Genomic DNA, 24,675 nt, shown 5'->3' with positions numbered 1-24,675 from the left:
TTCATGCAGTCTCTTCCCTTATGGTTTAATTACCTCCCAACACCCCCACTTTTAAATACCGTCAGGTTGGAGATTCGATTTCCACTAGCTTGGGGAAGACACAAGTATTCACTCTACCACCCACCTTAGATGTCCACCTACTATTTTGCTTCTCTCAGCCGTGAGTGGAAAATTCAGCTCAATGCACTTTGAAGTAATGGGAGTCCTTGAGTAGAAATCAGAGATATAAATATTCCAACTCTGTTTGGTGCCTATAGATAGATCTCAGCTTCAACCATGGGAGTTCCTTAAAATTGCAACACACAAGAGTCTTTAAGACAGCAGTTATTCTGGGACATTCCAATTCGAAGCCAAAAAAGATCTCCCACCCAAGAAAGGAACTTAAAAGACCAACACCAGGGACAGCAAATCACCACTATTAGAAAAAAAAAAAAAGAAAAAGAAGAACAAAAGAACACACTGTCCAGTTTGGAAACACTGGTCTGTGGAGAAACCTTTAGACTAAAGATAAAGCAGGAAAGGAGTAGGAACAGACCAAAATCCTTTCATGAATCGTGTAAAATCTCTAAACTGGTATCAGATATTCTCCAGTTATAAAGCCACAGTGAGCCCGAGCAACACTTCACATTCTTCCAAATACAGCAAAATAACTACTCTGAAGACAAATTCCTGTTACCCGATGGTCTCTTCTGGTTTAGAAGGAACTGATTGTGTTTAGAACTAAAATGCATTTATTCCAGTAAAATCTGAAGGATAGTGAACTTTTCTCTTTTTTTCTTTTCTTTTCTTTTTTTGCTTTTTGGGTCACACCCGGCGATGCACAGGGGATACTCCTGGCTCTACACTCAGTAATTACTTCTGGCAGTGCTCAGGGGACCATATGGGATGCTGGAAATTGAACCCGGGTCGGCCAGGTGCAAGGCAAACACCCCACCCACTGTGTTATTGCTCCAGCCCCAGGATGGTGAACTTTTCTTTAAGCACACACATGCCCATGTCCTCTATATCTTCTCCCCCAAAGTTTACTGAGTTAGACTTTACATTGCATCCATCACAGCAGAGGGTAGCCTGAGGCCAAGAAGAGAAGTTGTCATTGATTTCTTTTACTGGTCCTGTAGTGAGGGCATTTGTTTTCACATTGTAGCATAACAACTAGATTTCCATACTGTTCTTTTATGATATGTGTAAAGGAAGATGTCAAATATGGGGATCTTTGTAGGAGGTGCAGAGATGGGTCTTACCCAACCTATTATGCTCTCATACATACTTAGAGAAAGTATGCAATTACTTATCTCAATGTTTATATTAATGACCCATAGAAAGAATAAAATTATAAATTCATAGAAATAACTCTTTTCGGGGGGATGGCACAGCCAGCAGTACTCAGAGCTGACCCTGGCTCTGCACTCAAGCATCACTTCTGGCTGACTCAAGGGGCCATATAGGATGCTGGGGACAGAGCACGCAAGGCAAATGCCTCACCTGCTGTACTAATGGTGCAGACCCTCATAGAAACTACTCCTAATAGAATGCTCACTAGAACAGTTGCTTGTGTGCTAGTATAGATTCCTCTTCTTTGCCCCAGGTTGGGCTGAGGGCTGGGGTTCTAAATTAACTGGAGCAAACGTCTTTGTGTCGGTGATAAGCCTCTGCCCTTGTTTACCTCAATGTGCCCCACAATATTATTGTCTGAGTTCAACAAGTTGTAAAAAGCTTGTGAAGTGCTGGCATTAATTATGCTCATATTGTAGGTTTTCCAAATGCGTGACAAGATTGATAATTTTAGAAGTAAAATGGGTACAGTACTTGAAACATTAAATTGCTTGGGAAGAAAATAATTCCTATCCAATTCTTCTATTTCTTTTGACTAGATCAAAAGAAGTCATTGATTAGATATAATTATACTCTCTGCTAAATGTTGCAGTGATGTGGAACAAATTAGAACCCTTACATGCTGCTAGTAGGAACCTAACCACTTTAGGAAAGAAGTGTATTGAGATCTCAAACATACATTTACTATATAGTACAGTAACTTCACTTCTAGTTATCTACTCAAAGATATAAATGTCCACAGGATTATTCATAGCAACCCCAAAGTGGAAACCATTCAAACCTCTATCAAGCAGTGAGAGGATAAATTAAATGTGGTACATACATAGCTGGAAACCTATTTTGCAATAAATAATAAATTACTAATCCATGCCCCAACATGGAAGAAATGCAAAACATTATAATAAATGAAAGAAGCCAGGAAGAAAAAGGTCGAATATTGTCTGATTACATTTCTATGAAATGTACAGATATATTAATCTTTAGAGACAGAAAGTTGATTGGTGGTTTTGAATCTGGAGGTTAAAAAGGAAGACTAAAATAAAATGGTTACAAAGAATCGATTTGAGCTGACTGAAATGTTCTGAAACTGGATAACTCCATATGTTCACCAATAATCATTGAACTATACATTTTAAGGTGTTCACTTTATATGTATAGTATAACTTAATAAAACTTTTAAAATACAGTAACCCAGAAACAAAAGTTTAAAAAATATGATTAATCACACTCCAAGATGGTGATATATTTATGAATGTTTGTTTATACATTTGCTTGTATTTTCCAATTAAAACCCCACCCCACCTTTTGCGGCTGGTGAAATCAAACCCAGGGTCTCACACAGGCCAGATATGTGCTATACTAATGGGCAGGACTCATAGCCCTTAAAATTGTATTTTTAAGTCAAAAGGAAATGATAAATGAAATTACCAAAAATTATCATCTGAGGGTCAGACATGAAATCCTTTCATGAAGGTCCAGAGGTGAGCGCTCTGTGAAGTCACCTTGACAAAGAGACAGGATGGCTTTCAGGCCCACAGGACTTGGCAGGAAGCTGATGAAAGTTAATAACCCATCTAAAGAAAGAAGAATCCGTCAGCAGGGAATGCTGATCAATAAAGAAAGCACAAAAAGGGACAGTTGCATAAGCAGTCCCTGCAGTGCCTAATCAATGCCGGTCACAGAGCAGGCACCCTGGGTCCAACTGCAGAGAAGGATGCATGCATTTCCTAGAGCTTCCAGCATTCTGTATGCTTAGCATGGCTTAAGAGCATGGCCTTGTTTGATTCAATTGCATGCTCACCATATAACAGGCTTTAGTTTCTTAAGAATTCACAAATTACCTGGTATGCCGAGAAAATGCAGTGGATCTATTATGAATCAACGCCTATTCTGGTTTCCATCTTTGTGACTCCTGAGGTTTACTCTGTGAGTCGGCTTGTCCACATAGAACTAAATTTAAAACACGGCGAGATGGAGACTTCACAACTGGACAGCTCAAAGTTGTCTGACAAATTGATCAGAATAAGTTCTACTTTGTGCGACCTTGTGAGGACTCCTGGAATGAACCTTTCTCAGTGACAATCCAACCCTGACAAGTGTTTCCTATTTAATCATTAATGTCAAGACAGTTTAGACACAAAGATACATGGACATGCTTGCATGTTCAGCATATTTTTAAGAAGACAGATCAGTTGATGTTCAACACCCAGGAAACCTCCCTCACCAAATTTCAGAATCCAGAGTTGTTGGGTTATTTTTAAATAAAAAGTTTTTGTTGAAAAAAAATTGGGGAGATGAGATAGAGGGAAAGAAAGGAATAGAGGTTCAAGAGAGAACACAAACTTCTCATTGTGGATAACAGTTTACAATGGGATTTATTTTTATAGGTAATTCACTAGCCATGAGATTGAGTTTAGTATCCAGCTCCAATTTCCTCCTGGATATTGAGAAGTTATTCTAATATCACTGCTTCTCACAGTCCCAAGTTTCTGTTCATGTATAAGGTCAGTTAAGTATGTTCTTTTCATGTTCTGAATGGTGTGCTTAATATAATACAAGTATGATTCAAGGATCCACTGTAAGCAAAAAAGACACTCCTATTACCTGAGAAATTCCAAGAATTTGAAGTCTCTGCAAGAATTAGGATCAATGCCAAATTCCTTGTTATACAACAGGTGCATATTACAATCATCTAGGGAGCTTTAGAAATGAATATTTGTGCATGGACTCCACAAAGAGATGCTCATTCAGATGGCTTAGGGTGGAGTCTGAGTATAAGAATTTTAATAATCTCTTCCAGATGATTCTGACACACCCTGCAAGCTGTGCTGTTGACCAATTTTATGCCCTTCTTGTAAGTTTTAGGACTGTTGTGCTCCTCCAAATTAGACTGTAATTGCTAGTCTGGTTAATAGAGTTATGTATTATGATACTGGACAGATAACCCACAACCCAGGTCCAGTCTTGGATTTCTATGCTGTCCAACTCCAAGAATCCCCATGTTAATGACACTCTTGGGTTTATGCAATGCACTCTATGCTGTACAGGGTGGCCATGACTTAATCTAGTCATCACATCAATGTGTATCAAGCAAATTTTGCAAATGAGCAACCTAGCTTAATTGATCTTTACTAACATATTTCTAAGCCTTAACAGGAATATTTATTTTCACATCCCAGAAACATGAGAATTTGATTTCAAATGTAAAATTATCTAAAAGATTTCAAAACTTAGCTGAAACCATCTGTTTATATAGTAAGAAAAAAGAACACTTACTGAAAAATACCCATATAAAATACTAACATTTTGAGAAATTGAACATTTAAAAAGGGAAATTTGGAATTTGTATGTTCATATAAATGGATCTATCAGATCAGTCTATAAAACAGTTTTTTTGAAAAATGGGCTTCAAAGAATCTAAATTCTGAAAATTATTTGGTTGCCTTGTGCTTATGTTATCTTTGCTAATGCGAAAATACTACTAGAAGATGGTATTGTGCAAGTGTTTAAAAATAAAAAGACAGAGCAGTGAAGAGGAAAGAAGGAAGTGCTCTGACCACTGGAGGTTTTTTCAAGGGCCAGGAGATGCTCTATAAAGATGAACCAAGACTCTTTTGCAGCATATAAATATTTTTTCACCTGGGACTAGAGCAATAGTACAGTGAGTAGAACATTTGCCTCGAACATGGCCAACCTGGATTTAATCCCTGGCATCTTATGCGGTCCCCAGAACTTGTTAGCATAGAGCCAGGAGTTATCCCTGAGCATTGTCAGGTGTGGGGCTGGAGCGATAGCACAGTGGGTAGAGGGCTTGCCTTGCATGCAGCCGACCCAGGTTGATTCCTCTGCCCCTCTCGGAGAGCCCAGCAAGCTACCGAGAGTATCTCGCCCACACGGCAGAGCCTGGCAAGCTACCCATGGCATATTTGATATGCCAAAAACAGTAACAAGTCTCACAATGGAGACGTTACTGGTGCCTGTTCGAGCAAATTGATGAGCAACAGGGTGACAGTGACATTGTTAAGTGTGATCCAAATAAGTAAAACAAAAATTTTATTGAGCTTGATTTATTTAAAGGTGAAAGATTATACTTAGTATAAAAACTCTGATGCTAGTAGAGTTCTTGAATGAAAACAGAAATCCCTTTATGCATATTATCCAGACAGAATCAGTTTAAGGTGAGTTCTCTTTGGGTTCATTTATTCATATCCCCCTTCCCTGCTTTAGGGGGAAATTTTTTCAGAAGACTCCTTCAATCTAGAATAGTAAACAGTTTTAGCAAACTTCTTGTCCTACCATTATGAAGTGAAAAATATTTGAATTTGTGATTGTGATTGCATTTTGTTATCTAAGAAAATATCTACTGATCAAAATATTGCCTTCTAAAAATAAATCAAGCTGAGGAATAAAAGTGTATTTAGCCCTGGCTTTGAAAAATTCACTCTAAATTCCAAATCTCTATCTTTCAGTTTATTTTTGAGCTTATTGTTGAGTTAAACCATCTAAGTACTGGCATTACAAGATGTCAAAAGTCCTCAGGTTTGTATTCTTAATCACAGTGCCTAAATTAAAACAATTTTTATAATATCTTAAATTTATAGCCTTGGTATAATAAGTAAAGTTTTTAAACATATTCCACAAACCTCAATGATCTCAAAGTACAAGGGGATCTGAAAATTAAAGCCAAAGTTAAGGATTCAGAGCAATCAGTTTCCAAAGTGTCATTTGGGTGAGCTAAAGGTGCATATTAGTTTGACTTGTATACCTCCTGCTCCTTTTCAAGAGAATAAATAATTACAGTGATTTATCTTTGAAATGTGCAGCTTGCAGTTGGATGTGGAGAAGTCACATAATGGTGTCAGAGCATCAGCCCAAAGTAAATAAAATGGGGAAATATATTTAGCAAATGATAATGCGAGATGGAGAAACGAGTGAAAAGAAGAAATTATCTTTACACGAACAGAGAACTTTACAAAATATCGAGCTTTTGCAAAAAGGAAATAATTGCAGAAAATAGAATTAGTCGGGGGGGGAGGGGGGACTCGGAGCCCTCCCAGTTCCAACGCTCCATGCTAATTTTAGCCCCCTAATGGACAGAACAGTTTCTCAAGCTCTTTGCCTGGGTTTCTCCTCTCCACCTTTCAGTCTCCCTCTGAGTGGTAAGTGCCCAGCTTTAGATGCAGCAGAGCAGTTGCTTAGATTTTTTTTAAATGCCCTTCAAAGCTAATGTGAATTTTGATATTCACCACTCCCCACTCCTGCCACTGGAAACCACTCTTATATTGGTTCTCGTGAATGGCCTTCCAGTTGCTAGATCCAACTCACCGTTTAGGCACTTAGGTATGATATCCCAGATCACGAGAAAGAAGTGGACAGTTTGCCAGCTAATCAGCAAGACATTGTTTACATTTCACTTTTTCCCTTCAGTATCCCCTCGACCTCTTCATACTCATTACAGGGTTCTCTTTCTCCACCCCCCTCCCCACCCCACCCCCCCCGTCATTTAGCTGTGTGAGGGATCTTTTGTAGGGATCTCGTTCTTTCTCATCTCTTCATGCTTAGGTCAGTCTTTGCATACATGTCACCTCTAGCTAGATGACTCGTGTTTAGAGTCCCAGGCTTTCTCCCAGATTTTAATCCTGTCTAGCCGAGGACCCACAGGAAAACAGAAACTAGGGGCCTCGAAGAAGAGGAACTGTTCCAGGGACCAGAGGCTGGGCTTAGATTCTAAAATCACTGTTCTAGTGTCCTAAAGAAATTCTTTATAAAAACGTACAGGTTATTCTCTGCTTGGACCTTAATACTAGTTTTATTGACTGAGATGTCTTTTAGAAAAAAAAAAAAGATTAAGCACGCAAGCATTTTTTTTTTTCTAGGTCAACCTGTAAGTAGAACAGACAGGTTAAAAAGCTGACATTTTCCTTAAATGGTATGTCTGTATTTCAGAGAAGGATTGTGAGGAGATGGGATAAAAGAAAAAGCTAAAAAGTCTTAGTCTGGTATAATAATCAATAAGCTCTTTCCCATGTTTCTCCTGCCAATACTGATATTTTCACTTAAAAAATAAAGTCAAGTAACAGTAGCTACCATTGACTTCAGATAAAAAGAAAGTCTTCGTAATGTTCATTCCCATCTTCATGGAAATCTGAGGTTGGTAGTTCAGACTTGGAGTGGTGGCTTTGCTTTCCTCTGAGCTTGTTTGTAGAAACAGAGTTCTTTCTAGCTCACTTCTCTTCCAACTCCGAATGGTGAATCCAGTACGATGACTAAAAACCCCATTGGCCATATCCATCTTCCTAGGAGCAAGCAAGGGACACAGTTCTCTGAGAAGCTGGCTGGTAACACTGACTTAGAAATCACAGGTCAAATCCTATGGACATGGCCGCTCATAGCCAAGAGCAGAGCTTCTGGGGGCTGGAGAGATGGGACAGTGTTTAACCCCGCAACCTCATGGTCCCAGGATGATCCCTGGCACTGAGGGCAGAGCAACTGGACTCTTGCCTTGAACTGCCAGCCTGGTGGGTTGAGAATGGCTGGGAGGCTCCCCTCCTCCACTTCCTGCCCCAAAGAGAAAGTTCTTCAGGAGAAAATCTGGACTAGCGCTGATCCTTACTGCGTGCATCCTGTATCCTTTCAATGGTACACTTTAGTTACTGTGAACGGAGTAGAGAACAGAGGCGGATGGGAGAGAGGAGGAGGCACTGGCTGTCTCAGCAACACTGTAATCTGAACAGTGAGAAGATACCCAGATTCTTTGATGGCAGCCGGAGGTAGGGTGAAACTGTTTCCTTTGCCTAAGTATTTATTTACTTATTTGCAGAGAATAAAGGTGCGGTAGGGAGGGCATCCGCATGCTCAGCCTTCTTCCCAAGGTCGAGCGCCGCTCTGCCTCACTACCCCGCGACCTGGATAGGATGAGCATCCCAGGACCATGAGGATGGGGGGGTCTAAGAGACAGAAGGCAGAAGCTCCTCCCCAGAAGGCCAGTGAGTCCTGGCGTCTGCAGTGGCTACGTCTCGTGGGCGGATTAGTCTGAGCGGTGGCCAGCCTGGGATTGCTCTCTTCCCACAGACGTGCCTCGCTTCCTCTCCAACTATTCCAGTGTGGGTTCCCGCTCTGTTCCTGAGCTTACAGGCTTCTCTGTGGGGGATTTTTCTCCCTGTAAGTCAATTTAAATCCTCCTTTGTTCACAATCTTGCCTCTTTCTCTATTCTGCACATAACCACAGACTCAAGAATGTGATCTTTGCAACTTCAGTTCTATCAAGTCCAATAAAACAACTTTCAGGAGAGAGGTTTTCTTTAGTTTCCTCTCTCTCTCTTTCTCTCTCTCTCTTTCTCAGTGTGTGTGTGTGTGTGTGATCTAGCAAGACCTTCTTTATCTAGTAATTAATTGGCCTTTCTTTTGGGGTAGTGACTTTTGCTGCCTTTCTAAACTACAAAGAGCCTTAGGTGACAGAAAATAACAAACAAAATCCTAATATTTGCAGTATTTATATTTCAGAAAAGAGTACAATATGGTATTTCACAAACACAAATCATTATATTTTATAATTTTGATCTTAGCTCTGTGTGTATATGTGTTTGTAAAATAAAGACTCATACCTATTTTTTCAAGTTGGGTTTCAATCTATACACTATGGCTGCCTGTTTACAGGAGAATCTGAAGCAGTGGTAATTCTTGGAACTTACTCGATTAACCCTGCCTTCTCCTTGTACATTCCTGTGGGCCAAGATTTGAACTATAAGCCTGCTATTAAAAATTGAAGGAGGAGGTTGGAAAGATAGTACAGGGGTTAAAGTGTTTATCTTGCAAGCACTTGACCCAGGTTTGAACCCTGGTACCATTAATGGTCCCCAAGCCATGCCAGGAGTGATCTTTGAGCACAGAGATAGGAGTAAGCCCTGAGCATTGTTGAATGTAGCACCAAACAAATAAACAACAACAAAAAAAAGCAGGAATTCTTTTCTCAAAGTTCCCATGTAAACTGATGGATACATTATGGAATATGCAAGGCGTTAGATATCTGCCAGTCTGAGTTCATATTTTAGGTCTTCAACTCTTGTTCAAGACCTTCAATGGGAAAACAGTGAATGGTGGAGGTCAGCCTGGGTTTGTTAATAACATCTTAGGTCAAACTGATATTTTTTTTATTTTGATAAAATCATTACATGTATAGATAGAACAGCTTTTAATTCTGGCACAGTATTAGAAACATATCTCAAGAGTTTTTTGTAACTACGATGAACAGATGAAGCTTAATGATAATTAAAATATGTTTGGAGCTCTCTCTAACAGCAGGAAAGTCTTACCCCTTCTGTGGTCAACGTTTTCTCAACAACATGAATAGAAGGGCATGAAAGACTTTGGTGACCCCAAACTGGGAGGACAACTATGCACTGAATGATGAATTAACATTAAAAAATAAAAAAATCATCTCAAGAACCTAAAATAATTTCTTCAATAAAACTATTAAAAGGTCTGTTCAGGAGCACCAGATCCAAAATGGTAGCCAGCAGGAGGCTGATAAAGGAGCTTGAAGAAATCTGCAAATGTGGAATGAAAAGCTTCTGTAACACCCAGGTTGATGAAACTAACATATTGACTTGGCCTTGGCAAGGCTTCTTGTTCTTGGCAATCCTCCATGTGAAAAGGGGGCCTTCAGAATTGAAATAAACTTTGCAGCAGAGTACCGTTCAAACCACAGAAGATCACATTTAAGACAAAAATCTAACACCCAAACATTGGTGAAGAGGGGCAAGTCTGTTTGCCAGTAATTAGTGCTGAAAACTGGAAGCCAGCAACCACAAACTGACCCAGTAATCCAGTCCCTCATTGCACTGGTGAGTGACCGCCCCCCCCCCCGCCTGAGCACCCATTTTGGGCTGTTCTAGCTGAAGATTATTATAAGGACCATAAAAATTTTTCTAAGAATGCTGCAAGAAATTGTTTTACAAAGAAATATGGGGGAAAGCGACCTGTGGACTAAATCTGTCATAACTGAGTCCAGCAAGTTTGAGCTGAGACCCTGAGTAGTGCATTCAGATACCCACAAAGCAGGACCCTGGAAAACTGACTTGTGTGTGCCACTGCCCAGTGTTTGCTTGTGATAGTTACTGTCTACAGTTTTCTTAATCAAAAGGTGGTCTAGGTAACCTGCAAAGAAAGAATTGAAAATTTTAAATAATAATAATTAAAAAAGCCAAAAAAACTGTTCAGCGCCAGAGAGATCGATGGACAGAGCACATGCTTTGCATGACAGAGGTCCAAGCTTGGTCCCCCAGCTCCACAGAACCAATCCCAAGCACAGAGCCAGGAGAAGATTATTAGAACCATTGTTATGATCCATAACTTTTTTTTAAATTAGAGAAAATTTGTTTGTTGGTGAACAGTATAGGAGCTAAGGGCCTTGCCTTGATAATCTCAGTTTAATTCTTTTTTTGCTTTTTGGGTCACACCCCACAATGTACAGGGATTACTCCTGATTCGTACACTTAGGAATTACTCCTGGCGGTGCTCAGGGGACCATATGGGATGCTGGGAATCAAACCCAACTGGGCGGCATGCAAGGCAAACACCTTACCCATTGTGCTATCACTCCAGCCCCCTCTCAGTTTAATTCTTTTTTTAAAAATTCTTTTATTAATTCACCATGTGGAAAGTTACAAAGCGTTCAGGTTAAAGTCTCAGTTATACAATGCTCAAACACCCATCCCTTCACCAGTGCACATATTCCACCACCAAGAATCACGATATACCTCCCTCCTTCCCCCCACCTCCCCAGCCCCCCACCCCGCATGTGTAACTGGTAAATTTCACTTTACTTTCACTTTACTTTGATTACATTCAATATTTAAACAAAAAAAATTCACTATTATTGATTTGGAGTTTCTCCCCCCTAAAGTCGATCTGCTGAAAAAAAAGCATTTGGTAATTTGTTTTCCATTGCTGAGAATGAAGAGATATGAGGTCAGGAGGCCGCACTAGCAGCAGCATAGTTTTGGATTTCTGTTCAGTTTAATTCTTGACATCACATGGTTCCTGAGTGATAATGGGAGTGACCTCCGCACAGAACTGAGAGTAGCCTCCAAGCACTGCTGGATGCAACTCACCCCTCTCTTGCCTCCCCTCTAAAGAAGAGCTGCTCAGCAACTAGAATATGAACATGGGTCAGAATCACGAGCAGTGCCAGATAAGCATGACCAAAGCAAGTGGATTGGACCCATTTAATTGGCGTATGTGGAGGGAGGTCAGGAAAAGAGATGTCCTGTGTCATCAGAAATTGATTACATATTGGGAGTTCTGCAAATAAGTGAGTTTGTTGAAAAATAGAAAGCAATTTTCTTCATGTTGAAGAATGCTGGTATAATTTGGAAGAGGAGAAGGTTGGAACTAACCCTGTGGGGTTATTATGGAACTAGAAGCATATTATTTATAGACACATAGTACATGATAAATGGAGCTATCACAGATGAGCTATCACAGAAGAGAGCCACACAGAGTCTCTTGCCCCCGTGCCTGGCTGTCTTCAACGGGGCCCCTCGGAGGGGGTGGGTTGAGTTTCCCTCCCCACCCCTAGCAGAGACCTGTGGCCGAGGACCTCTGGAACCCAGCCACAGCCATGCTCAAGGTCTCGCTCCACATGTTCAGATGAGCCTCATGCATGAAGGAACTGGCAGAGGAAGCCAGGTGTGCGGCACCTGGGGCCGAGATCTCCAAGCCTCCTAGGATCATGACAGGGCCTCTTCTGCCCAGATTCCCCATTTTCCAGTAGCCAGGCGGTCATACCCAGAAACTGCCCCCAGCGCCATGTAATCCCACCAACGGCCAACATCCAGAGACTATAAGACCAAGCTCCTGGAAGACATCTTATAGCCTAGTTCTCCCTCTGGGAGAACCTGGCAAGCTACCGAGAGTTTCCTGCCTGCATGGGAGAGCCTGGCAAGGTCCCTGTGGTGTATTCATATGCCCAAATCAGTAACAATGCTGGATCTCATTCCCCTGACTCCGAAAGAGCCTCCAATGTGGCACCACTGGGAAGGATGAGTAATGAGAGGCTTCTAAAATCTCGGGGCTAGGATGAATGGAGACAATACTGAGATCCTCAAGAAAATTGATGATCAACAGGATGATGATGATAATGATGATGATCATAGATAAGTAAGAGTGAAACTTGTGGGGGCAGGGGCAATAGTCCAGGGATAAGGTGCTTGCCTTGTACATGGCCGACCCAGTTTGATCCTTGGCATTCTATTTATTTACTTGAACCCTGCCAGGAACAATTACTGAGTGCAGAGTCAAGAATAGGTCCTGCTGGTGGCTGCCATTTTCTAGAAGTCAGCGACAAGCTCCAGGTACGAGTGGTGGTGGTGGCAAATGCTAAGCCTCACGGGACAGGGGAGCAGTGGGCCCTCCTCCTTTCCCCCACCCCGATGGGACTCCGAGATGATGCCACATCCGGCCACCATCTTCCTAAAGTCCCACACGGCCATGATCCAGAGACACATAAAAGAATCTCAGACCCGAGCAACTTGCTACAGCAATCTTTTCAGACCCTAATTATTAAAATTTTAGAGTTCCTAGACATTATATTGTATCCATAACAAGTCATACAAAATACATTGTCTAGCATTGCATTTTTGGCAGGTATGAGTGGTGGGGGAACTAGTCTTGAAATATCGAAGTATGGTCTTGAAATATCGAAATATCTAACTGGTCTTGAAATATCTTTCTCTAAAGTAGAGAAAGAGAGTATTGTGCAAATTGTCTGCCACACAGGCGGGGGAGGTGTGGAATGGGTGCGGGAGATACTGGGGATTTAGGTGGTAGAAAACGCGCACTGGTGAAGGGATGGGTGTTTGATGACTGTATGATCAAAACTCAAATATGAAAGTTTTGTTACTGCACCTCACAGTGAATCAATTTTTAAAAATTTAAAAATAAAAAAATGACACATTAAATTTTTTTTCTCTTTGGGTCACACCCAGCAATGCACAGGGGCTAACTCCTGGCTCTACATTCAATAATAACTCCTGGAAGTGCTTGGGGGACCATGTGGGATGCTGGGAATTGAACCCGAGTTGGCTGCATGCAAGGCAAACGCCCTACCCACTGTGCTATCGCTCCAGTCCACACATTTATTTATTATTTATATATACACATTTACAGATCTGCATACTTATTAATAAATATTAAATAAATAAATTATAAATATGTATACATGTTTATAAATAAACACACTTATAAATAAATAATGTACATTTATATACACACATCATATATATATACACCCACACACAAACATTGATTTCACAGGTCATCTGCTGAAGGACCTAGACGCTATGACACTGCAGTAGCAATGGATATCCCTAGTGCCCACATCTTGACTGGAAAATTATACTTTTATCGAAAAGAAACAATTAGCTACTTAAATTCGAGATCAACACAGAGAAGCATCTTAACACAGAATACCTTTTATCAAGAAACTAAAAAGTGTGCAAGGAATGATAAAAGCAATCAAAAGGACTTAGGAATTAGGGCCTGGGAATTGCCTTGTATGTTGGGGGTAGAGCACACGTTTGCATACATATGTTCAGTCCTCAGCACCCACCGCCACCCACCTCAACTCAAGAATTAGCTCTTTCCTATTAGCCAAATTTGGGGAACCCTGAAGAGCCCAATTTTCGTTTTTGACTGTAATACTATGTTTTAACTAATTGGATATAACAAGAATCCTTAAGCCTGTGTTGATAGAAAAAGTTAATGAGTTAAATGTGTGGTGCAAGGAATGGAAATTAGTACAACATGTATGGAACTGATCCTGCTTGATCCCCTGCACTATCTGGTCCCCTAGAGGTCCCCAGCACCGCCAGGGTGACCTGGGTAATCCTGGCACTGTGGGGCTGGAGTGTCATTGCATCAACCTTTGCATTGAACTGCTGAGCCATTTGGCCAAGACTCTGCCCAAGAGACAGTGCAGTGGGCAGGGTGCTTCTTTGTAACTGGCTGATCTGGATTCCATACCCAGAGCCCCCTACAGTCCCCCATCTGGTGTCCTGAGCACTGACAGGAGTGATCCCTGAGTGCAGAGCCAGGAATAAGCCCAGAGCATCACCAGGAGTAGTCCCAAACCAAAAGAGAAAACAAACGAGTGTCTCTTATTCATTGCTATATCCCAGCAACCAGCAAACCATTGTCTTTTCTAGTCAGGTAAAAAATACCAAATGACTCGCAAGTAACCAAACCTGAGTTCGGTCCCTGGCATCCTATATGGTCCCCAAAGCACTGCCAGGAGTAATTATGAATGTATAGCCAGGAAATACCCCTAAGCACTGCCAGATATGGCAAAAAAAAAAACACACAAACACAAACAACAAATGAAAGAATGACTTGTTCACATGGAACTAGAAGTTGCCTAGTTTGGGATGCTAGTACATCTTGACAAGTATCTTCTAGATATTTTGAAAATGTGGCATTCCAGATCTACCGAGGGTGCTTCATGACTCAGAATTATCCAAGATCATTCCTATCTTACTTTGGTCTCAGGATTATTCACAGGACACTAAAACCAACATTAAATAAATGGTTAAATGGTTCAGTTAGAATATGAATCAGTTCAAATCATCAGGCTACTAATGAGAAAAATGTGCATCAATTCCATGTGAATTTTACATTTTTTTGTTGCAATGCATTAATAGAATTGGGCATACCACTAAATCACAGGAAGAGAGTATTTCTGCATAATTACAGATGTCACTGCCCATTTACTGAGAGGAAAGCTCTTTGCCACTTTTGAAAGTTCAACTTTCTATATTATTGCATACAGATTCCAAGTGATGGAGGTTTCTTTTTTTTTTAAATTGTGGAATAAAAAACAATTAAGTCAAGTCACATTAAAACTGAAGCTGAACTGGGTGGGTCAGGATTGCTAGTGTTTAAAAAATGTGAACAACATCCTTAATATAGCTATTTGTGACTAACTCAGTGGGCGTGTTACCCAAGGGGAAACAATAAGTTCCCTTATTTTAAAAGTTTGAATTTAGAACGCTGTACCATTATTTTTAACATTAAAAAGTAGCACTGTAGCACTGTCGTCCCGTTGTTCATCAATTTGCTCGAGCAGACACCAGTAACATCTCCATTGTGAGACTTGTTGTTTACTGTTTTTGGCATATCGAATATGCCACAGATAGCTTGCCAGGCTCTGCTGATGGGCGAGATATTCTCGGTAGCTTGCCGGACTCTCCAAGAGGGATGGAGGAATCGAACCTGGGTCGGCCGCGTGCAAGGCAAACGCCCTACCCACTATGCTATTGTTCCGGTCCAACATTAAAAAGTACTCCTTTTGGCTAAGATCAAGCGTAAAAAGTACTCAAGGAAATATCCAGAGTTTTGTTTAAGAAGAGAAGGCTAATGATGGAAAATATTTCACTTAAAGACTTATAAATTAAGAAAAGAAAATCTTAATAAAGAAATCAGAATGTAATCTATGTCTTTCTTCCAAATGTCATGTTTTTTTAAATTATACCTTATGGGGCCAGATAGATAGAACAGCAAGTAGGGTGCTTGCCTTGCATGTGGCCGACCTGGGTTCGATCCCCAGAAACTCATGTAGTCTCTGAGCACTGTCAGGTATGATCCAGGGTGCAGAGTCAGGAGTTAGCCCTGAGCACAGTTGGTTGTGGTCCCCCAACAACAAAAATATTTTACCTTGCCAGAGGCGTGGTTCAGTGGTAAAGTGTATATTTTGCATGAGTGAGGCCCTAGGTTAATGCCCAGCACCACATACCTGCAGTTGCTATGTCAAGTATCTCTAGGAGCAGTATCCATTCCATGAACAACTTCTGCCTTTGATCTCAGAATTATCACTGTATCACTGTCATCCCATTGTTCATCGATTTGCTTGAGAGAGCTCCAGTAATGCCTCCATTGTGAGACTTGTTGTCACTGTTCTTGCCATATGGAATATGCCATGGGTAGCTTGCCAAGCTCTGCTCTGCAGGTGGGATACTCTTGGTAGCTTGCCAGGCTCTCTGAGAGGGATGGAGGAATCGAACCCGGGTCGGCCACGTGGAAGGCAAATGCCCTACCCGCTGTGCTATCGTCTCAGCCTGTCCAGTCTCAGAATTAATCCATAAAAATTCACTAAGTATGATAATAGATCAATCAATTGATCATGCTATATCCCTGGCATGGTCTAAGCACTTTGTTGGCATCATACTTAATTCTCACAATAGATTGCTTGAAAGGCATTTATATTGTCACCCATTTGACAGTAGAAAAAAACAAAAACTTAGAAAAACCAACTAAGCAGCTCAAAGCCACATACCTAATAAGGAATGGGAGCTAGGACTAACACTTGGTCTGGCAGTCTTGAAATCACAATCCGGATTTTGTCGGAGAACCTAGCTGTGTGTCTCACAAAGATGTTACTCTCGTGACATATAAAGTTTGTGGAACTGAGACAAAAATTTTGCATTGTTTCTAAGTATTCTATCTTCCCAATGCAAGTTTTAAAAATACATCTTATTTAGTAACTACTATCCCAGTATACAATAATAATATTGAATAAAATGACTAAGAACACAACTCAAAAATAAGTTTTAAACTTGAATTTGACAAACACATTATATTTAAACATTACTCAAACTTGGGGCTGGAGAGGTAGCAAAGCGGGGAAGGTGCTTACTTTGCATCTGGCTGGCGAGGGTTTGATATCCAGCACCCCATATGGCCTTCTGAGTCAGCCAGGAGTGATCCCTGAGCACAGAACCAGGAGTAAGCCCTGAGCACTGTTAAGTGTGTCCCCAAATAAACAAACCACAACAACAAGACTGAAAACTATTTGTTTCCCTCTTTGGATATATGAACCTTGATTCTTCTAATAATATAAGGTCGATCTTCACGGAAAAAGGAGAAGAATAAGAAGTGTGAGAAGGGGCCGGAGCAATAGTACAGTGAGTAGGGCGTTTGCCTTGCACACGGTGTGGCGGACCCGGGTTCGATCCCCAGCATCTCATATGGTTCCCCCCACACCACCAGAAGTAATTCCTGAGTGCAGAGCCAGGAGTAACCTCTGAGCATCACTGGGTGTGACCCCCCCACACACAAAAAAAAGTGTGAGAATGTCCTTTTAGGACAATGCCCTCTCCAGTAGCTGACTTCCAAAGCCAATGGGCTTGGAACCTTCATGCTATTCAGTGGGGTCAGTCACAGTGAATGAGATACACAAAGAGCAGGCTGGGGTAAGAGGGAAACTGAGGACATTGGTATGGGGAAATGGACATTGGTGATAAGATTGGTGTTGGAACATTGCGCGCCTGAAACTTAATATCAAATCACTTTGTACCTCTGTAATTCACTGTAATTAAATAATAAAAAACACGTAAGAAGATAAGCACACATGGACTGTTCAAGCTTTAGAATCCCCCGGACAGCACTCAGTGAGCTCCCAGATGACCATTTATTCAATATAGCATTGCTGTCCCACTCTGGTTTTTGATAGGGGTGTTATTAAGTTGACAAAGACCCTAGCAACAGTTAGTAAGCACTTCGGAATTTGCTGAGTACCTTAAAAGCAGCGACAGGAATATTCTGAGATATTTCATATAGCCAGGTACCCTTAAAATATAAAGTCATGACATCTCCTATTCTATTTTTCTTGTGTTGTGCTTTACATCTAGAAGATCTTAACTTGTTTTCTTTTACTCTTTTTATAAAGCTGTTCATGATTGGGTTTCAATCACACAAGGTTCCAACACCCATCACTCCACCAGCACACATTTCTCAGCACTAATGTCCTCAGTTTCCCTCCCACCAGCCCCCAACTCCTCCTTCCACCCAGCCTGACTCTATGGCAGGCACTTTTTCTCTTACTGTCTGTCGTCTGTCTGTCTGTTTCTCCCTCCCTCTCTTCTTCCCTCCCTCCCTCCCTCCCTCCCTCCTTCACTCCCTCCCTCTCCATCTATCTCCGTCTCTATCTCCTCCTCTCTCTTTCTCACTTCCTCCTCTTCCTCCCTCCCTATTCCTTCTTTTCTGGAACTTTTCTTGCTTGCTCTGTAATCTATTCTTTCCTGGGTGCATCTTTGCTGCCCATTTATATTCTAAGACCTATGCTGTTTTGGCCCAGGGGACTCTCCAGCTTTGGGGTTGGGTTTTTGTTAGGGGACGATTCCCAACTAACTAAATGAGAATATGCAGGCACCTGAAACTATGTTTCCTGGCTTTCACATGGTGTCTTTGAAACAGTGTAGACTCATTAGAACTTGAGATATTTCCTTCTCCTCTCATCGGAACAATTAACAAAGGTGTGACATGCATTCAAAAGGTTCATTGCTTAACTGCAATCCTATCTAAAAATAAAATGTAAAACTAAGGAAATAACTAAGATTTCTAAATCCCGACTTGCTACTAAAGACAAAGACAGCGTCTTGTTTGGGATTTCTCAATTTGAGCATGGCTTCTGTGTTTTAAAGTCATTAGTTTGCCCAAATATCTATTGTTTTTTTTCACTTCAGTCAGTTTTGGATTTGGAAAATAGATTTCTTACTGAACAAACATAAATGATGAGATAATGATGCTGTTCGTTCACAACTGGGGTTCATAAGGACCCCTGTGGGCAACTCAGAATATTCCATGAGGCCAAGGTGAAAATAGCATAAATAAGGGACCTTGGTGTAGGACTGTGGGGCCAATTTCTAAGATAGGGACCCCCAGGAAGGAAACTAGATCAGAAGAAGATCCTAGTCTGAAAAAGGTTGAGAAACACTGCATTAAAGTGATAACTTGTACAAATGCACCAGTGATTCTCCATACAGGGGCTCATTGATCACTAATGATTAAAAGATAAAAAGAAGTCAGATGTATAGGCTGGTATAGACATACCTTAATGTGCTCCTGAGCAGAGTAGAACTGTACAGTATCAATTTATCAGGATGAAAAAGCAGACAGAATTTAACAAAGAAATTTGCCTCAAAGTTGCCAGTAGGTGTCACTATTTAGATGCGTTGGCAACCCTTGCTGCAGTTCTTTGTAAAGAAACCCAGTATAAAAAGTCAGTTCTGAATGTTTTAAAACTAGTTCTAAGACAAAAAAAGAATGCTAATAAATCCACACTTCAAACTTGTAATTCAAGGTAGTAACTTAGATTACTGCTGTTAAAGTAATTACTGGAAAACCGTTCTAAGTTTAGTGGTGGTACACCAACAATTAAGCTAGAACTATATAAAAAATGAAAAATTACTAAATATCAAATCTGCTTTTCATGTAAACGTAAAGACTCTCATACTGTTTAGAAAAGTGCTTCAATTTTTAAGAACCATTTATATTTTCTGCCTTTATGTTTTTTAAAAAGCATCATTTTAATTTTCAAATAAAATTTCAATAATCAAAATTCATTAAGACAGATAGTGTGTCTTTGTACCTACTCTCTAGGTATAATGGGTATGGGTGTATGCTATTGTCACAAAAGGAGATTATTAAGAGTGAATTTGAAAAATGAAAAATGTTCTAAATATTGATGGAAAGGGGTTTTTTTGTCTAATGGCAATTATATATGAAATTCAACTATATTTCCCATAAAAGATGATTCCAGAAAAGGGAGGAAACTTGACAGTTATAAAACATGCAAAATTAAAAGAAGAATGTTAAAGTTCATTCTTCCTCAAAACTTCCCCATGGTGTTTTGTAGGATGACATTACTTTGCCCTTTCCCTCCTTGCCACAAGTAGCTTGTCCCGGTTTTCCCGGAGTTTAGGTTTACCCCAGTCACACCCATCAAGGTGTTCCCAAATCTCTCCCATCCCTTTGTTTAGCTATAATCACTTCTCCATGCTCTCTTCCCCAAAAGAGTTAATCCTCGGCTTTCCCTTAATCTGACTCTGCTAATTTGCAAGGTCAGACCTTCCTAGGATACTGAATTTATATTATATAAGTTAATATTGCCTTTCTCCTCTTCATGTGCCTTTTGAATAATTTACTTTAAAGCTATGACTGTTTTGTATAGACACAAGAAGACAATATTATGTTTTTATAACTTGGGAATTAATTGGCCTCGAATATTATTCCCTCCCAGGCATCTGCTTTCTCCACTTAAGCCTCAGTTGCCCTCAGTTTTTAGCACCCCAAAGCAGGGTCCCCGACGTGGGACGGGAAGGATCCAGGGCAAGTGGTGAATTATGTGCTACCCTGGCATCGAGATGGGCCTGGCCAAAGTGCTTAATTCTTAACTATAAGTTAAGAGCTTGATCATAGACAAATACTGTCATGATCCAATAGTAATTATGAGACTGGGACCCTGCCAGGGATAGGAAAGACTGATCTGGCCTGAGCACTGTAGTCTGAGATTGAGATGGCCCCAGGAGAGCAATTCTATAAGCTTTAATACATCTCTTATTGTGTCCATACAAAATAATTAATATTATGAATTCTTATATGTTTGCTGGCTGAGGAGAAGAGAAACACATTCATGGGATTCTGCCCTTGGGTGGATCCTCCTGCTGAGAGAGAATTAAGTCCTAGGAGAAGCATCCCCTAAGGGAAAGGAACCTTACCCTATTGATGGTGACCACACCTATGTGTATGCCCCAACCCCCTCATGCTGTGGAGATTTAACTAGGCTATAAGAGTGGGTTGGGGGGCCAGATCCACGGGGGCCAGATCCACAGATCCAGGGAGAGACTGAGAGCCGGGAGAGAAGCGGGGAGAGAGAATAAAATAAACGGATGGAGCAACCAGTTTGGCCTTCTTCCTTCTTCCTTCCGTAGCCTGCCTTTGACCGACAGCACAAACAGCGGTTCAGGGGCACCGGACTCGGGCGGTGAGACAGAGCCGCCCGGAGAGCCCGCGTGCGCTCACCCCTCGGCGAGCCTTAGTTTTTTACAGTGGTTAAATATTATTTTCCTTTTTGCAAAGGAGAACAAAAGGCAGGGAAAAATGGGGAGTGTCTGATCCCAACGCTGGGTTCTTCATTACTAAGTAAGCTTGTGATTTTAACTTTTATCTACTGAATTACACTTTTAATACCTATAGATAGCACTGTCATTGATTTGCTTGAGTGGGCACCAGTAAAGTCTCCATTGTGAGACTTGTTGTTGCTGTTTTTGGCATATCGAATATGCCACAGGTAGTTTGCCAGGCTCTGCCATGCGGGCGGGATACTCTCTGTAGTTTGCAGGGTTCTCTGAGAGGGGTGGAGAAATTGAACCCCGGTCGGCCTCGTGAAAGGCAAATGCCCAATCCACTGTGCTATCGCTCTAGTCCTTTTAATACCTATTACATTAAATTAAAATCCACATATAGAATCCTGCTAACAGATGAAACTGGTCATAAAGCAGATCACACACTTATTCATAGAAAACCCGGGTTCAGTAAACTAGGGTCTTTCTAGAAGATTTTCATGTTTGTATGCCAGCAACTTACTTCTAGATATTATTTCAACGTGTGTGTGAGAAAGATCTTAATAATGTTTTATTAAGAATTTATTAATATCAATATTTATTAATTATCAGAATTTCAGCAATCTCAGGAATATTAGTTGGTCTATAACCATTTATGCCAGACAGACGTTTGTTTTGACATGAAACTTGATTTACAATATGGTTTTAAAAGAACAGAGTAAAAAGTTCAGACTACACTGGGCCTGTTCTTAGCATTATTATTCCATATCTGTGCTAGGCCATAGTCACGCAAATGTTTGTGAGCCGTCGTGTTCCGATGGACAAGTGCCTTGTGTTCAAGCCGGAAGGGTTTCAAATCAGGAGAAAGAAACAGACTGAGCTTCGCCAAGCTGGTATTGACTGAATTAAACAATTCCCCCTCCCCAAATCTTTTCTGCCAGTTCAACAGACTCCCGTCTCCCAAGCATAGACAGGTGGACCCTAGATTTTTATGTACTGGATCTGTAGGGCTGGATGAGATATAGAGTATAAACTCCTGGATACAAATAGAGATATCTAAATAAAAATAGGTGTACAAAATAGGTGTATTTTTTGTTGATGCTAAAGGCTGCCCAGATTTGGGTGACAAGTGTCCAGTCAAGGACATTTTGTATTTCTGTCTATTGTGAGGTCATGGGCATAGTAACATAAAAATTAATGAACACACAATGGTACAAAAAGGTGGGTTTCCAGCTAAAAGAAACTAGAAAGGGGGTGGGGTGGTGGTGGCATTTATCATGGACACATCAGGGAAAATAGAAGGTGAATGTGATATATCTTGGACTCGAGAGGCAGGTTTAAAATGTCTTTGAGTGGACACTTGTCACCCAAATCTGGTCCTCCTTAAGCATCAACAGAACTATAGACTGGATTGCTCCCATTAATTTAAACAGAATACCACGAGTATATACTTAAATAACTTGTGATTTCATAAATAATGGACTTGAATGGAGAGTTTGATGAGCAATGAGATATTTATCCACTTCAAAGCACTTCATCTGAAAATACTTACTAATCACACAAAATAGTGACATTATGAAGAAGCCTGGTAGAGACGCTTCATTTAGTGAATTAGTATCAGCAACTGGACACATAATCCTGTGAAAGACGTGTACCCCGAATGACACCAGAGGAAACAGCAGATGAACCCAAACAGACATTCGACAAAATGATCGGGCCTGTAAGGTTCAGAAGGATCAAAACCTTGAAGTCAGGAGAGAGTAAGGCTCATTCCACATCCAGAGGCCCAAGGAAATATGACAAATGCTCTGATTCTTCTTCTATTATGAAGAACATTTATTTAGTGATTAAATGGAGCCTGGGGATTAAAAAGTAGTCCGTTATCAACGTTAGTTTCCTGACCTAGCTGTTTGCATTCAAACACTTGGGCTCTACTTTACTTTGTAAAAGATTCCTCGCACTCAACTTGTACCTTTTCTTCCTCTAGGTTTTAACCCCTTCGTTCTTTTTCCTGAACCTGTGTTTATTGCGAGCGAGCTTACACACACACACACACACACACACACACACACACACACACACACACACACAAAGGGGCATGAAACTCGGATACAAATGGATACTTTGTAATCACCACCCACGTTAAAAAATAACGGGAATTGCTGGAGTCCCCAAACCTTCATCTCAACCCACTTTCTCCTAGATTTTCATTTAAATAATATATACATAATAAAAATATTATATATACACACACACAACCACTAGGTCGTGCTAGTACTATCCTGAAATTCGGAGCCCCGTACAAGCTAGAGTTCATTTTTAAAACTCTTATGTAATTATCTCCGCCTTCAAGGAAGAATTGTGCTTCCACGAATTTGGGGAGACCAAAAAAAAAAAAAAGAAAGGAAAAGAAAAGGGGGGCGTCGGTGGGTTGGTGTTTTTGCCTCCGCTGCGGACGCAGTTTCGTACCTGCGCCCTTGGGTCCGAGCGCCACCCCAGCCCGGCGGCCGGGAGCGGACGGGGCGCCGCAGGGTCCCGGGGGCCGGGACGCGGGGCGCCGCTTCCCCCTAACCGCAGCCCCAGCATTTTCCCGAGTTTTCTCCTTCCTAGGGAGGTGCTCGGTGTCCTTCGTGCTTCAAAAGAAACAAGTCCGGGTGTTGGTTGAAAAAAAAAACAAAAAGCAAAAAGGCAACTACCAGGAGTGGGGTTCGAACCCACGCGGACATATGTCCATTGGATCTTAAGTCCAACGCCTTAACCACTCGGCCATCCTGGTGCAGGCGCACGGTGTTTCCTCCGCTCTTCCTACAAGTCGTCGTGCGCCGCCGGCCCCGCGCCCCCGCCCCCGGGAGCGCCGAGCGGCCTCGGCCGCGGCTCGCTCTCGGCTCGCCAGCCGGGCCGGGCCGCCTCTTCCCCGCGCCGCCGCCCGCGCCTCCCTCCCTCCCTCCCGCCGCCGCGGCTCGCTGTTGCCCCCCGGCCTCCGGCGGCCGCGGAGGCAACTGCAGTTGAGTCCCTGTGTCGCGGCGGCGGCGGCGGCTGCGCTCGGGCGGGCGGGTTCGGAGCTTCAGTTTTGAGGTGCGCGGGCGCGAGAAACAGACTGCCTCGTCGCTTTCGGGTTGGGGGCGCCTCGGCCGGCGCGCTCGGGAAGGGGCGCCGCGGGGCTGGAGCGTAATGTTCGGTTGTGCCCGAAACCTCACCGTGGAGGACTGAGTTACTAACCGGACCTCAGACCTGGCGGGGGGGGGGGGGACCATTCCCATTTGGGGAGGAACCGGCGCCGTGCAGTGCTTGGGGTGCACCGGGCGCCCCCTTCCGGGCACTCGCTTTGTCTGCACCCAGCCCGGGACTTCGCTTCGGGCGCCCCTTCCTCCACGCCCCCCAGTGCCTGGACCCCCGCAGATCACAGGGGGACACGCTGCAACTGCGCCCTGGACCCCTGACCGTGCCG

The 24,675-nt window shown here is 42.0% G+C and overlaps 1 non-coding gene and 1 pseudogene across 1 annotated transcript; one reads left to right on the top strand and one right to left on the bottom strand.

Moving 5' to 3' along the window:
- The first annotated feature begins 9,837 nt into the window (after nt 1-9,837).
- On the top strand, nt 9,838-10,321 carry LOC101543032 (ubiquitin-conjugating enzyme E2 L3-like; annotated as a pseudogene).
- Nucleotides 10,322-23,920: 13,599 nt separating this feature from the next.
- On the bottom strand, nt 23,921-24,003 carry TRNAL-UAA (transfer RNA leucine (anticodon UAA)). Its single transcript has one exon. It is a non-coding gene; the product is annotated as a tRNA-Leu (tRNA).
- Between the last annotated feature and the right edge of the window lie 672 nt (nt 24,004-24,675).

This window comes from Sorex araneus, chromosome 4 (genome assembly GCF_027595985.1).
Source record: "Sorex araneus isolate mSorAra2 chromosome 4, mSorAra2.pri, whole genome shotgun sequence".
Taxonomy (NCBI): domain Eukaryota; kingdom Metazoa; phylum Chordata; class Mammalia; order Eulipotyphla; family Soricidae; genus Sorex; species Sorex araneus.
Note: the sequence above shows the minus strand (reverse complement) of the source record. Positions and strands in the feature narration are given on the sequence as shown.